General features: G+C 40.4%; 1 protein-coding gene across 6 annotated transcripts in view; it reads right to left on the reverse strand.

Annotated features, from left to right (window-relative positions):
• Positions 1–15,496, reverse strand: part of appl1 (adaptor protein, phosphotyrosine interaction, PH domain and leucine zipper containing 1) — a 171,487-nt gene that overhangs the window by 118,699 nt on the left and 37,292 nt on the right. For 2 of the 6 annotated variants that reach the window (XM_059649959.1, XM_059649960.1), the window contains exons 3-4: positions 11,517–12,389; positions 6,798–6,960 (exon numbers count right to left, since the gene is read on the reverse strand). The exons of 1 other annotated variant lie outside the window; for it this stretch is intronic. The gene's annotated coding sequence lies outside the window, so the exon portion shown is untranslated. The remainder of the gene's footprint in view (positions 1–6,797; positions 6,961–11,516; positions 12,390–15,496) is intronic. 3 more of the 6 variants (XM_059649962.1, XM_059649963.1, XM_059649961.1) reach the window with 3 other exon arrangements.

Below are 15,496 nucleotides of genomic sequence, written 5' to 3' on the forward strand. Positions count from 1 at the left end.
TTAGAGCTATTCGAGTTGGCAGTTAATCACGCTGCTGTCATTGCAATGTTTTTGGATGAAGGCATTCTATCTACGCCATCAGAGTTGAACACAGTAAAAGAAGGGCAAACAGTGAAGGAGATGGTCAACCGTAAGCTACTATACTGAAGCACTGAAGTTTCTCAGTGTTTAAGAAGATAAAATGCCAGGTCCAACTTGGAGGAGGGCTGTTCCACTTATTCTCTCCACTGGGTAATTCAATGATATACTGCTGCTACCTGAAGCCCTGTCATAACCTTCTGCATGGCAACCTGATACAGCAGTAAAGAGTGGCATTGATACGGGAAATCCAGGGTTTGACTCACAATGAGTGATGTTGGGGAAAGAGTGAGCATGTCAGTGCGATTACAGCAGTCAATCCTAATGAAAATCTCTCTAGCTCTATGGAGGAGGTTTCTATCTAGATTTCTTCTATGTAATAGTGGGGTGTCTGAGTGATTGAGTAGAACAGTAAGAACAGATTGGCATAGGGGTAAACAAAAGATCATGAATCCGCCAAGGCAAACTGCGACACTGATTCCAACAATTCTGGTAATTTGTGGACTGCCAACAGGTAAAAGCAACAGTGAAGGCTGCCAGAGTTTGAAATTACCCAACTGGCTTATGAGCATCTCTATTGTGCCACCTTGATCACATTAATATTCTCTGAAATAACCTGGAAAAATGGTCAGTCACCAAAGCAACCAAGGATTGTCAATAAATGCAACCTTGCCAGCAGTGCCCATAAAACAGGCACTTTTTTTTTAAACAAAGAACTTCGAAGAGCTGGATGAACAGTCTGGACCAACAGCTCATCAAAATTCATGTGATATTGTTAGAATTGCCCAAGGACTGTCACAAACGCAGAAATTGGTGTTGAATTCCATCGATAAAGCGAGGTGCAAAGTTGACAACTAGAATGGAGTTTCTGCAACAGTTCATTTTGCTGCTAATGAACTCTGTGTGCATGATTCCCACTGGTGAACCTGGACAATGGCTGATCTAATGGATTTGCAAGCAGCTTGCACATATTCCTGCTGTGCTCACTAACAGGACAACAGCTCTCGCCTGACAGTCTCGGTGATTATTGCATTAATTTATTCAAGTCCATCCCTGTACTTTATAGCAAGCCAGCATGCCCTGCCTTTTTAGCAGCTGGAACAACCATTGGGAAGTAAAAGAAGATAGTTTAATAGTAACAGGTAAAACTGATGTGATGAATTTAGAACATGCTGTGGAGTCACTCTGCTTTCTCAGATCATTATCTGCACTTACCATCTTGCTTACCTTTCTCAATGCAAGTCTACAGAGTTATTTTCAGCCATTGCAAAATGCCTTCTTTTCCCACCAGCACCTTTTGGATTTGGATTATGATGTTCAAAAGAGTTTATCCTCGTTTATCTTCTCAGTTGTTATGGTCTAATTCCAGAATGCCGATTATTTTCAGTAAGGTAGGAATGAATTGATGATTTAGGTGTTTTATGTATTTTAAAGGAACTCTCAACATACAGACAGGAGTGTGATTGTGAATCAGGGGATCAGATTAATCATATATGAACAAGGGAAACTGCTGCCAATTGCAGGACATGTGCTGATCCCACATCTGTGCAATGTTGCCAGCAAACTTGGGAAAGATTTTCTGCACGTTGATGTTGTTTGGTACAACTAATCCACACTAGTTGTTTCCTTTCATACAGGTAAACAATCCTAATATATTTAATTACCTTGCTTCCATATTTCTTTAAATCCATTAGGTTAGTTTGGCATTGTGTTCAGCACAACATTGTGGGCCGAAGGGTCCATTCCTACGTTGTACTTTTCTATGTTCTTTTCGTTGAGTAGATTACTTGATTCAATCTTGAACATTGACATAGTTGGAAATTCTAACTAGGAGTAAGATTCTGGCAAAGGTCATAGCGATGAAGTGAGGCAAAAAAAGTGATTGCCAAACCACCAAAATACCCCTCATCGTTACAACCTACCTCTGCTACCTTGCTTAAATTATTTTAACTGGGGCTAGTCCTCAAAAGGCCACAAGATGGCACAAAATAAAAATCCTTGTATCTAACTTCAGGTGAGAGAGTTCAGAAGGGCCTTGTGAGAGAGAATAGGGCCAGCTGAGGGCAGGGGAGAAACCTAATCATTCTTTATGGAACACAGAACTATACCCCAAATTCCCCAAATTCCAGTAATCCCACCTAATATGGCCTTTTCTGCGTCCCAGATTGTTGATTCTCAAATCTCCCACTTGGCAGAATCCTCTTTGAAACACAGTTTAAATCAAAGCCCAGGTCCAGTGATGCCATGGTCTACATTTTTAAAGAAAAATCTGGTCAGGTCCAAGCAAGTGCATTTACTACCTACTCTGAAGGGTAACGTGAGAGCCAGACTCTTGTGGGCAAATCATTGGGTTGACTTTAACTGTCTGACTTGTGCTTGCTTTTGAACATTAACATGACTCAATTTTGAAAATATTCACTTTTTTTTTGCATTTTGTGATTGATTTTTAAAAAACTGCAGTTTCTACAAACTGGCCAAAATAAGCAACCTTTTGACACCCCAGCCCTCAGATTTTGTTGACAGCTCAGTGAAACTCAATTGGCTGTTCTCTGTTAAGTCAATTCAAATGCAGACATCTTTACAGCAACATCATTAAAAATGTATTGCATCAATTCTCTCTTGAATACTCTTCAGCATCTTGCTAAACAGTTTTTCAGTCTTTAATGTCTGAAACTGACAACAGCCCTTAGAATGTTCAAAGTCCTTTCAGCAGCCATCTTTCCCTTGAGGCTCTCAGTATCTACACTAAACTGCTTCTTCTCTTGAATCACTTTCAGGTTCTGACAGGGATTGAGCAATTTTTAATGAGAATCTTACACTTTGAACTAAAAGTTCACAGGAACCCAATTTGTTCAAGTTTGTATTTCAGTTATTGTTTATTCTACAATGATTAAATTGTTCTTTCGCTTTTGTGAATTATCAAGGGAGGAATGTTGGTTACGGCGAAAGGAATAATTATATTCAGGACTATGTTGGGAATCCTTTTTTCACCCAGTATTATTCCAGCAGCTTCCACAGGGTGATCAATCAACAGAAACTGAACTAAATTAGCCACATAAAATGCCGTGATTACAAAGGCAAGTTAGTGGCTGGGAATTCTGCAGCGAGCAATTCTCCTCCTTATTCCCCAAAGTCTGTACTCCATCCACAAAGCATAAGTCAGGAGAGTGACTTGCTGCACTTGTCTGCATAATACTCAAAAGGATTGACACCATCCAACATGAAGTAGCCCATACGAATGACACTCAGTACCGATGCATAGCAGCAACAGCAGCAAAGTGTACCATTAATTTGATGCACTACAGCAACTCTCCTTCCAAAGCATCTTCCAAAACTGTAACTCCTACTGAGGGCACTGCTTGCAAGTTCCCCTCCAAGCCATTCACCATCTAAATTTGGAACAATAATGGTCTTCCTTCACTGTCGCTACCACATGGACTGCAGCAGTTGAAGGCAGCAGCTCACTGCCACCTTCTCAAAGGGGATTTGGAACGGGCAATGAATGCTGGCCCTCCCAGTGACGATCACATCCCATGAAAGAATTTTGAAAAAAGTCAAACCTCACTAACAACATACTGATGTTTGGACTTAGTAGTTGATGCTGCCAGAAGCAGTAGTTCCAGCAGAAGATTAGTAGTTTGGCAGAAGTGCAACGCTTCCTCAGAAATCAGGATTGTTGGGTGAATGAGGTGGATCAGGGTCATAGCATAACTCTTGGAGCTAGTTTTTAAGCTGCCACCCTGTGTCTCAACTGATATTGCTGAACGCAATGCACACAGGACAGTCACAACATGGAGGGAAGGATTACATTTTGTCAGTCTGGGTCAGATGTATGACTGGTAGAACGCCCATGTCTATCCCACTGAACCACAAACAGCTCCTCCAACAGACTTTTATGGTCTAATGTTCATTCCATTACTTTATAAAGTTTCCAAGGTCCATCTCTGGTAAGTGCACAGACATGAAATTAGAATTTACACATTAATACGACCACTATGATTAGGTTCAGTTTCCTCAAAGGGCATTTACTTTTAGCTCATTCTCAGAATGTGAATGTTGTTGACCAGGGCAGCATATCCTGCCCATCCTTAATAGACAGTGCAAGGTAGCAATGAGCTACTTTTGAACACTTAATGGGTAGGGCCCCTAACAGTGTTGTAAGGAAGGGAATTCCAAGATCATCACCCAGTGTCAGTGAAGGTACATGACAGTTTGAAATCAGAGCTTCGAGGTCATGGAATTCCAGGTGTCTGCTGCCATTGGTCATTCAGATGATGGAGATGATGGGCTTGGAAAATGCAATTAAAGGAGTATTGTGCATTACTGCAAGACATCTTGTAGACATTACACACTGCTGTCACTGTGTCAGTGGTGAAGGGAGTGCAAGGTGAAAGTGTTAGTTGGTGTGCCAGTCAAGCAGTTTGTTCTGGATGGAGTCAAGCGTTCTTGGAGCTACACTCATTCGAGCAAGAAGAGGCAACTCCACCGAGCCTCCAACTTGTTCCTTGTACAGTGTCTGAGGAACTAGGTTAAGATAGTTACTGCAGAATTTCTAGCCTCTGACCTGCTCTCATAGCTAGATAATTGATATGATTGATCCAGTACAAGTCTGATCAATAGAAAACCCACAGAATGATACTAGTGGGGATTCAGTGACGGTAATACCATTGAATGTTAAGGGGCAATGATTAGATTCTCTTTTAATGGAGATGGCCATTTACTGGCACTTGGTGTGGCCCAAAATTTATTTGCCACTTATCAGCCCACGCCCGGATATTGTTACATTTTGGAACTGACTGAGGAAATTAGAACATTGAACAATAATCAATAATCATCCCCTCACTGACACTATGATGGGGGGCAGGTTATTGATGAAGCAAATAAAGGTGGTTTGACCTAGGACACTATGGTGAGGAACTCCAGCAGAGATGCCTTCTGGCCAAAATGATAACTTCAACGACCACGATCATTTTTTTAAATTGTAGGTATGACTCCAAATCAGTGTGAGCTATTCTTTCTGCACAGCTGTACTTGGGGTTTATCTGAATCAGTTCTCAATGTGCTAACGTGGGCTTTCTTGATAATTAGTTATGTTGATGCAGATATTTCTACGTCATGACACAGCTATTGTTGGAGGCACAGATTTTGTACTATAGTGGCTGCAGCAGATAATAAAGACCAGAGAACGCCACAGTGTCAATGACATTTTACAATCCTCAACATCTCCCCAGGTGCAAGTGCCCACACTTGCACTTGTCATCATTGGGTCGGTGACGCCACAGATTTGCTCAAAGATGCCTGTAATTTCAACGCTAAAATGAAAGACAACAAGTGACATTTTGTTTGTTGTGGGAATGGGTAGAGGAAGGAGGAAACAGCTTGAATAACCAGGCAATTTTTAAAATCACAATTATGTTATATGCATATAACAGAATTATCTATTTCAATCTAAATTATAGTATTGGGCAAAAGTTCCTATTCATATGGCAACTTTTTAATTTACTAGAAGACAGTGTTCTTTTAAATGGATTCTTAGGACATTCCTCCATTCAAATGTTTTCCTTCTTGCATCAGGCTACAAATTTTATCTGCAGAATCGACAAATTAAAGTAAACTCTTGTCGGTTCTGCCTGTCTTTCTGAATTTAAGTTAAATGCATTTGTGCTGGAAAAAGATATCCTTTTTGAAGCTGGGAGTGGCAGCAGCCAATCTGGGGGAATCTCTCTCGAGCTGGAAGTTACTACTGTTAATCTGTGGAAATTTCTCCAGAGTCGCAGAGCTACTTCTGGCAGTTAGTGGGAATGAGCTGAATTAAAACTTGCCAGTGTTCAGATGAAAATATCAAATGAATGAAGATTAAAAAAAAACTTCTGGAAATGAAGCAGCAGTTGTCGGGAGTCGGGAGTCACTGTTAGGTTTCATAATGTTATGGATTAATAAAAGATAATGTCTTCTCATTTTTGCATCATTTTACTTAAGTGACCAACAAAGCCATTAAAAGAAATAATTTTGTGGAGAATATTTTGCTTTCAAATAAGCAAATAACTGGCTTCACCTATCACATTACAATGTAAAGGGAAGGAGCAGTGAAATATGTCCTAAAGTTATTCTACAGAAATTAAACATATTCTGGTTATTTTTAATCAAGTGCCAACTGAGGCAGCAGAGGAAGGGAATTCAGACTGACACTGGTATGTCGCATTGCAATTTCATAGCAAGTCTGATTTAATCAAAGTGCGATCTGAGAGTCTCAGGAGGCTTTCGACAATATCTCCAGCATTCATCTGCACCACTATTTTCCTTCCATACTTCTGATTTTTTGAATGCTAAGTTATTGGCAACTAGACATATTTTATATAGCAAGTGTCAACTGTCCATTTGATTGAGGGGCACCGGATCGGAGCCTGAACCAATTCTCATTTAAAATTGACGCACATTCACAGTTTGGGAAGCATTGGGTAGCAATCAACAGCAGGAGCCCTGGCTGCTTCTCTCTTCCCTAACCTGGAGGCTTCTTTGACCCACCTTCAACTCAGATCAGATAACTCATCATACACAAGGGATCAAATCTGGCTTCTTGCTGTCTAAAATGGCTTGACTGCTCACTAGATTATCAAACAACCAGAAGGATCCAGTGTGTTTGTGTTTTAAACTCAAAGCACGACTGATCCTTGATCAAGAAACTGGTTATAAATATACATTGAATACAGTTCACTTACTTTGAAGATTTCTTCAGCAGTAGCTAGGGTTCTTCAGACATTTCACAGACTCAAGCTGCGGAACTCATATTTCAGAGCCATTGACCGTTAAGCAGCGGGTCAGGTATGATGTACAGGCATCCAGCTGAAAGCAAATTGAGGGCATCCTCTGCATCACTGATATCTGTAAAAGCAAAAGTATTCCCTCTGCCAATCCAATCAGTTGCCCTTTAAAGTGAATATTTGAAAAACATGAGATTAAATAAGGATGCGTCAGAGTTCAATTTGACACACTCGCTCTTTCAACTTGCAGAATGAACGGCACATGAAAGAAGCATTGTACGTTTTATCTTTGCACCAAGGGACACACACATTATGTACATATAATGAAGACCAGTGATGCCTGCCATGCATGGCAAAATCAGCAGGCCATGAACAATATAATTACTGAAACAGAACTATTTGACGATACATAATTGATGACAGATTTGCAGTTACTGTCTCCCAGAGATAAAGATGGGGCATGCATTTTATTTCCAATACTTCCCAATCATCCTGTCCCATACTGATATTCAAAGAACCGTCAATCACATTGGAGGTTGTGACTTTGAGGCTATGACCCTGTTCAAAACAAAAAAAAGGAACTTTCCCTTGAAACTGCAAGCTCCTTTTAAAACTGGTTGCTTTCCACAAACCCTGCAAAAATAAATGATTATTATTGCCAATACTTCTTTTAAAAAAGGGAAATTGCTGTTTGGGAAAGGGAAGGATGATGAAAGTAGGACAGTTTTTTGGAAACATTGATTAAGAGGGCAGAATTGGCTTGGTCATTGACAGATGGTCAGAGCCAAATAGCAGAAATGGTCAGAAAGTTCCAGAGCTTTATATAATTGCCTTGAGCATCACATATAATGGTGCTTGGAATGAATGAGCTTGATGGTACAAATAGCTTCTTTCATTTCACACTTTCTTACGATAGACATACAAATTTCGTGTCAGAACAACAACCCTTTTTTTTGTTAAATTCCATATGTTCACTAATCTTTCTTTGCAGAGTGACTTGAAAGCTCATTTGAAGTAATGAGGTACAACATTGTCCTGCGTTCTTAATATGTCATGTGGATGAGCTGCAGGTTGGCACCTATTAATTCCACACAATTCCACGCTATCTAATTAGCCAGATTGTAAGGAGAAGGTCAGTGCTTCACCACAGAAAAGAAAGAAGAAGCTGGGGGTCCATCACTCACATATACCCTCTCCAGGCCATCCAGGAAACAGAGAATGAAGTTTCTCACTGTTTTAATGAAAAACTGGATTTAATCATCTTTAGAAATCTTTTCATTCACCTGTGGCATCTAAACCAGCTCAGATTACAATCTTAAAAGAAAATCTGGGGAAGATTTTATTCATTGCATTTTGCTCATCAGTCTCACTCTTTCCACATTTTTAAAATCTAATTATTCTAGGTCACTTCTAAATTCCAACTTCAAGAATCAATGTATTGTGTCCACCATTTATTCTGGCTGGTTTCAGTCAGCACTATTATTATTTCAGCTACCAATCCTCTTCTCAACAAATGCTGATAAACTTCCCTTTGGAAGTCATGATTTAACTCCAATTATTTACTTTTCCCACTGTGTAGGAATAAAACTACTTGTACTTTTCATTTCCTACCTTGCTCAAACTTGTGAGGTTTGTACTTGGATCTTCTGTCTTTTGCCAAGTACGGATGCTAAATAGCAAATTTGTACCTATGTTAACATCCTATTTGCATTTGAGACTTTGACAAACTATCAGTACAGAGAGGTGCATAAGAAACAGGAAGTAAAGTTTAGAGTAAATAAATGAAAGTTTCTAAGATTGCCTAGAACGGAATATTGCCTTGAGATTATATGTTTTGCTAACAATACACTACAGATGTTGCACACTCCAAAGCGATACACAATATTTTTTGCATGTGTTACATTTAGCAGGTAATCTTTCATTGGTTCCATCAGCAGGGGTGCAGACATAAATACACTTGAATAGCACAAATATAGAAAAAAAAATAAAATCATAAAATCCATACGGTGCAGAAAGAGGCAATTCGACCCATCAAGTCTGCACGGACCCTCTGAAGAGCACGCTACCCTGACCCTCACCCCCAACCTATCCCTGAACCCTGCACTGGCCATAGGCAATTCACCTAGCCTGTACATCCCTGGACACTATGGGGCAACTTAGTATGGTTCACCAACCTAACCTGCACATCTTTGATCTGTGGGAGGAAACCAAAGCATCTGGAGGAAAGCCACGCAGATACGGGGAGAACATGCAAATTGTACAGAGATAGCCACCCCAGGGTGGAATCAGATCCAGTCCCTGGTGCTGTGAGGGAGCAGTGCTAACCACTGACAAAAGAAAGCTATAGCTGTAGGCAAAAGCAGTAACTAAATGTTGCTCAATTTTTTTTATGGTTGAAGTAGATGTAGGGCAAAATAAACTCAAAGACCTAATGTAATGCTTGGCTGTAATAATATTGAAATTTCTTGTCCTAAGTGTAGCACTTCACATTCCCCAATCCAAAGATCAGGGAGATGACGTATCAAGGGTTCTGTGCTGGCATTTCTCTTATACAGCTTATGCATTAGGGATCAGGATTTGGGTTTGAAGCTTCATGTCCTTGTCCAGTATTGGCTTCAACCCCAATTTTAGATGAGTCTCCCTGTTTCCTAATCCATCTTCCATACTCTTAGCAAGCTCCAACCCCAGATATAACAGTGTGTTATTCTGTCATTTTCATATCAGTCATCCATAATTGCAAACAGAAATGCACACTTTACTGTACAACTACTTTATATATCTGTTAGCCCTATGCTTAAAGTGGTAACAACGTCAGATGGAACAGGTTAGATTTTAATTCCCTGCAAGTGGATAAGTCTTTGAACAAGTTGAAATTTGGCCCAAGTTACAGATTTTATCTTTCAGAATTACTCTGGCAAAAGCAGTTTGTGCTGCAGAGGGATTTTGACAGCGATATTACTGTCATTGCTGATGGAAGCATTTGAAGATTGGCACATGTGAAAAAGATTATGCATTCATAAAGAGTGGGTGGCTTAAGTGCAACATTTCTTTGAGTATATTGTTAGCTGTACGTCTAATTCATGTAGTGACAATGCTGTTTGCTGGACTAGAGGAGAAAGGCTGGTCAGGATTCCTGTCACCACAGCCAAAATTCTCTCCTCCCAAGCCCAAGGTTGAGACCAGTCATAATATCCCTGTTCATGCTGCAAATTAGATCAGCTAATTCAGGACAGCAACTGGACGTAGGTCATTCTGCCCAGTCCTCTTCATTGCATGTTACCTTTCTTAGCTCTACCACTGGGGCAGTTTTGAAATTATATTTATAATTGTCAGATACCTAATTGCAATAATGCTCTTATACTTCTCAATCCTTATGGATGTAGGCAGAACCACTATGAGATAACGTAAATTCGACAGGCTAAATTCAATAATCCTGTGAACACTGTGGACGAAACTGCACCAGATGGGATAATGTTTTGGTGATAGAGACACAGCTATTCCATTCTCCAGCCCATGCAAAAGTACTGAATTTGACCTACTAGCTGGAGAGCAGGCAGTGGGTCCTGCCACTTGGACCTGGTTCAGTTCCATTGCTACTGCTGCCAGCTGAACACAGGTCTTTGTGCTGAGTTTCAGTCAGTAGAAAATGTAAGCAAGGGAAATAAAATGCCCCAAAATGATCCTCCTCACTGACATGTAGCACCAGGAGAGTCATAGTGAATATTTAAAAGAAAGTAATGACATCATTGGAAAAAAAATAGCTGCAACAATTATTACAGTAGAAATGGCAGGATAAAATTTGCATTTTAAAAATTCCAGATAATTTTTGCAAAGGCTTTATAAATTGATACTTGGTGATAAAACATCAAGAGTTTTAATTGATAATAAAATGTGAGGCTGAATGAACACAGCAGGCCAAGCAGCATCTCAGGAGCACAAGAGCTGACGTTTCGGGCCTAGACCCTTCATCAGAGAGCCTCACATTTTATTATCTTGGAATCTCCAGCATCTGCAGTTCCCATTATCTCTAAGAGTTTTAATTGCAAAGGATGAAATTATTATTGAAGTTTGATGGCATTAACATTTGGAGGAACTACATATTGTTCCTGTCTGACCTGTAGCATGTTCTCAGAAATGATATTGATAGCTAACAGCTGTTAATTAAGGGAATATCATAATGCTGTTCTTCCCGTTCTTTTACATTTCAAGTTTTCTTTTGATTCTAATTCTAATCTTTTCCCAATTGTAAAGTCTGAATTCTGCACGAATGGCTCACAACAACCATTCTTCACATGTGAACACACTCTTCTGAATAATCCCTGAAACACCCTTGGTAAACTGCAGCACTGCCAGCTATACTGCATGGCTGGAGGTTAGCTACCTCATCACAGGCTGAACATCCAATCTCAAATGTATTGGCATTGATATTATATTGCGTATGGTGCACTTCAACATTAAATCAGTGTGCATACCTGATAATAAAATGTGAGGCTGGATGAACACAGCAGGCCAAGCAGCATCTCAGGAGCACAAAAGCTGACGTTTCGGGCCTAGACCCTTCATCAGAGAGTGCTTTTGTGCTCCTGAGATGCTGCTTGGCCTGCTGTGTTCATCCAGCCTCACATTTTATTATCTTGGAATTCTCCAGCATCTGCAGTTCCCATTATCTCTGCATACCTGATATTAGGTTTGTGGTGACAATTTAATGGTTCGTGTGAAAAACAGGGTCAGTCCCTGTTCTGCTGGACCCTCGTTCATTTCTGGGTATTTCTGAGGTAATAATGATGGAGTGATGTCACAAACCCCACCTTTTCCATCTAATTTGCACTAACACTTTGTCTCAAGGAGGTGTCAGTATCTCTGTCTATTCACTGCAATTCTGCACTCCACTGTCAGTTGTTCCCTCCCTCCCAATTTCTGATGTTATCCACCATTCAGTCTTTCTCAGATCTTCCCTGCTGTTTTTCCTTGATAGTTCACATTCCATTCTTGTGGTCAGCATCAATGATCATTGTCTCATTGGGATTTTGCAAGTTGCTTTTTCAAGTCACGTGTTGGATGATCTCCATTTTTAATTCAGCTGATGAGTGGTAGATTGGGAAATAGTTTGGCTTGTGTTGGTTTTATAAGTGGTATTCCTTAATCCAGAAATCAGAATTGTTCTGTGTTACCAATGGGGTGGACAGAAATCAACACACACCTCTCATCATGAATATTCATTGAGTATCCTTAATGTTGACACACAACCCAAACTAAAGAGTTGACTTTATCAACTCATTAATCCCCAAGGAAAGTTCATATTTGTTTTAGACTGTAAGGGCTATGTCATCAACGTACTGGATGCTCTTAATGTTGCGATAACCAATACTGGTCCCATGATGTTTTGGGAGACCAGAGCCGAGTTCTCTCAAAATCTTCTCCTACAGCATTCAAAAATTGTGTGAAAGCAGACATCCTTGTCACATCCTTTCCCAAAAAGTGAATGGCTGTGTCCAGTCTCCACACACAGATAGCGTAACTTTCGTCTGTTTCTTGGCATTGCTGTGGGAACTGCAAAAACAAAATATGATCCATGAGATTGATCAAATAAAAGGAACAGCGGCAGTAATACAGTGCCCTGTTCTAAGGATCAGACCCAATGCAGCAAGTACACAGCAGATTGGATTTTGTTGGGCTAATGAGTGTTTCACACTCCAGAGAACTGGTTAGAAAGCCCTGAGAGGTCCATGTGTGTGTGGCCCGACGAACTGGCCAGAATTAGGTCTTTCTTGCAACTGAGGCTCATGGCAGAAGTTTCACCCACCATGAGCAGCTGGCCAACCAGAGAATGGCAGGTCCTCATGCCAACCACCAGGGAGTGATTGCTGCTGCACTCAAACAGCAGAGGCAGCTAGAGATGAAGGTGGGATAAGGTTCACAGCCTGGGCTCCTGAGAAAGTGAAGTGGAAGGCCAAAGTGTGGAGGTGGCTTTAAGTATCCTTGACATAATACAGAAGTATGTCAAAGATATAGTGGGCACTTGTGTTTTTAATGTCTTTGATTTGATTCACTGTGTACAGCTTAAACTCTAAATGGCTATGGAGTACATCATTAAAGTCTTATTCAGAGATTTTACCAACAGACTCTTCGTCACATCAGTATAAAGTGAGGGAGTATAAAAGGAGTTTTCATTTTCCCTTCAATACAAAGGTATGCTCGAAGGGTTAACCTGTTGCTACCACTATCACCTAATGTCATATAACTATCTTTTAGCTATCTATAGTTGAGCTATTTATCTCATTCAAGCAAGGCACTATGGCTTTCCCATTAGAAATCCTTCTTTTCTTTCAAAAAAAGTCAAAAGCAGTGTGGTTGGAGTCCTGTCCGGTGAAGTTGCATTGCAGGTATATGGCACTGACTGTCTGATGCTTTTACAACAAACATTACAAAGTCCTGTGATCTGCATTCAACAAAGTTGGGACTTGTTTGAAAAAAATGCTTGCTATAGTTGCACCACATGTTGGAAAGAGACCTTTAGTCCATCTGAATGCTATGGTTATCACGCTGTTAAATTCATCACTATCCTTAGTTTTACTGATTCATTCCAGGCAACCCTGGAGGCAACTGTAGTGTATCCCAGCAATAAACCAGATTTATCACATTTTTTGCTACTACTAGTAACTTCACTATGATCCCCTATACCCATTCAGTGCCAACAAGGCAATACAATCCATGTTTACATGTTTACTGACAGTTAGGATTTCCCATGATCTAAGGCATTGATGGTATCCACTTGGTCACATTTGCTCTCTGCATCATTAATTAAAATGAACATCACCAGAAACAAATGATACTATTTGAATGTGAGAATTGTTGGTGTCCAGTGCAATACTACGATGCAGTGAATACCTGCATTGACAACTAACACAATATCTTTAAAAATATTTGACTCTTTAATTGGGCAAGTTAGGCAATCTCCTTGAGGTAGTGTTTAGCATCTATAATCTAGCCAATGAAATTAGCATGATTTATCACTGGCCCAGTCCTGCAAAACTCTAACCTGGTTTATTCACCCATCAAAAACATCAATGAACATGTTCACGTTGAAAATCCTGTTCAGGTCCTTGAAACTCCCTGAGGTCATACAGAAATATCCATCAGTGAAGTTCCAAGAACTCTGGTGCTGGGATGTGCATTGCAAGCTTACAAAGTTAAATATCATTGAGGCCCTGGAGGATGAAGATCTCTATCAGGACCACAAAAGGAACAAAATAAATGGAGGAGAATCTGTTAGCAGCTAGCAAAAACAAATCATAGTAATGTTGTATGGGAGACCTTCCTTCCCTTCACCACCAAATCGAACTTTAATGTGAACAATCATCTATATTTGATCTCTGCAAGTCTAAATGAAAGCGTCAACATCTTTTGTTTTCTCAAGTCCATGTCAAATCACATAGCTCCCATTCTGGCTGTCCTTTGCCAGAAATAAAGTTAGCATGAACAAAGGTTTTGCTGCAATCATACCAATTTATTCATACCATGTAAGGTAGAATCTTCAACTCATCCATGCCGACCAGATATCTTAACCGATCTAGTTCCGTTTGCCAGCATTTGGCCCATATCCCTCTAAACCCTTCCAATTTATGCGCCCACCCGGATGCCTTTTAAAAGTTGTAATTGTACCAGCCCCCACCTCTTCTTCTGGCATCTCCTTCCACACACACACACACCGCCCTTTGCATTGAAAAAGTTGCCCCTTATGCCCCTTTTAAATCTTTCCCCTCTTGCCTGAAGCCTATGCACCCTGGGAAAAAGACCTTGATTGTTCATCTTATCCATGCCCCTCATGATTTTATAAACTTCTAAAAAGGTCACCCCTCAGTCTCCAATGCTCCAGGGATAATAGTCCCAGACTTTTCAGCCTCTTCCTATAACTCAAACCCGCCCCACCCCCCACTTCATGCTGGCAACATAAGTCTTTTCTGAACACTTTTCTGAACACTTTTCAGTTTACCAACACCCTTCCTGTATAAGGGCAACTAGAATTGAACATAGTATTCTAAAAGTGGCCTCACTAATGTCCTGTGCAGCCACAATATGACATTCTAACTCCTACACTCAATGCACTGACCAATGAAGGCAAGTGTGCCAAATGCCTCCTTCACCAACCTGTCTACCTGCAACTCCACTTCCAAGGAACTATGCACCTGCACCCCTAGGTTTCTTTGTTCAGCAACACTGTCCACGACCTTACCATTAAAATGTATGTCCTGCCCTGATTTGCCTTTCCAAACCGGAATGCTTTATATTTATCTAAATTGAACTCCATCTGTCACTCCTCGGTCCTTTGGCACAGGTGATCAAGGTCCCGCTGTACTCTGAAATAACATGTCCCACTTGTTCTTAACTCTGGAATTCTAGTTAGTATCAGTATGGATTATTTGAATTCTTGAAACATGTTGATAAAATTCTGCTAATGCCAGGACTGGGTGAGTATTAGATTGAAGCTGTGGTGTCAGATGGTGCTATTTGGCACTAAGGTCACAATTATCTCCTCGCAGCCGAATCCTGAAAAAGACTTGCTGTGGCTTCACCTGTTGTGGCAAACCTCTCACTGTTCACTTTTCTGTTACATCTGCAAACATCGAAGGGGACCAGTGGGAGAACACATATGTTCC

The sequence above is a fragment of the Stegostoma tigrinum genome, chromosome 11, assembly GCF_030684315.1.
Source record: "Stegostoma tigrinum isolate sSteTig4 chromosome 11, sSteTig4.hap1, whole genome shotgun sequence".
Lineage (NCBI taxonomy): Eukaryota > Metazoa > Chordata > Chondrichthyes > Orectolobiformes > Stegostomatidae > Stegostoma > Stegostoma tigrinum.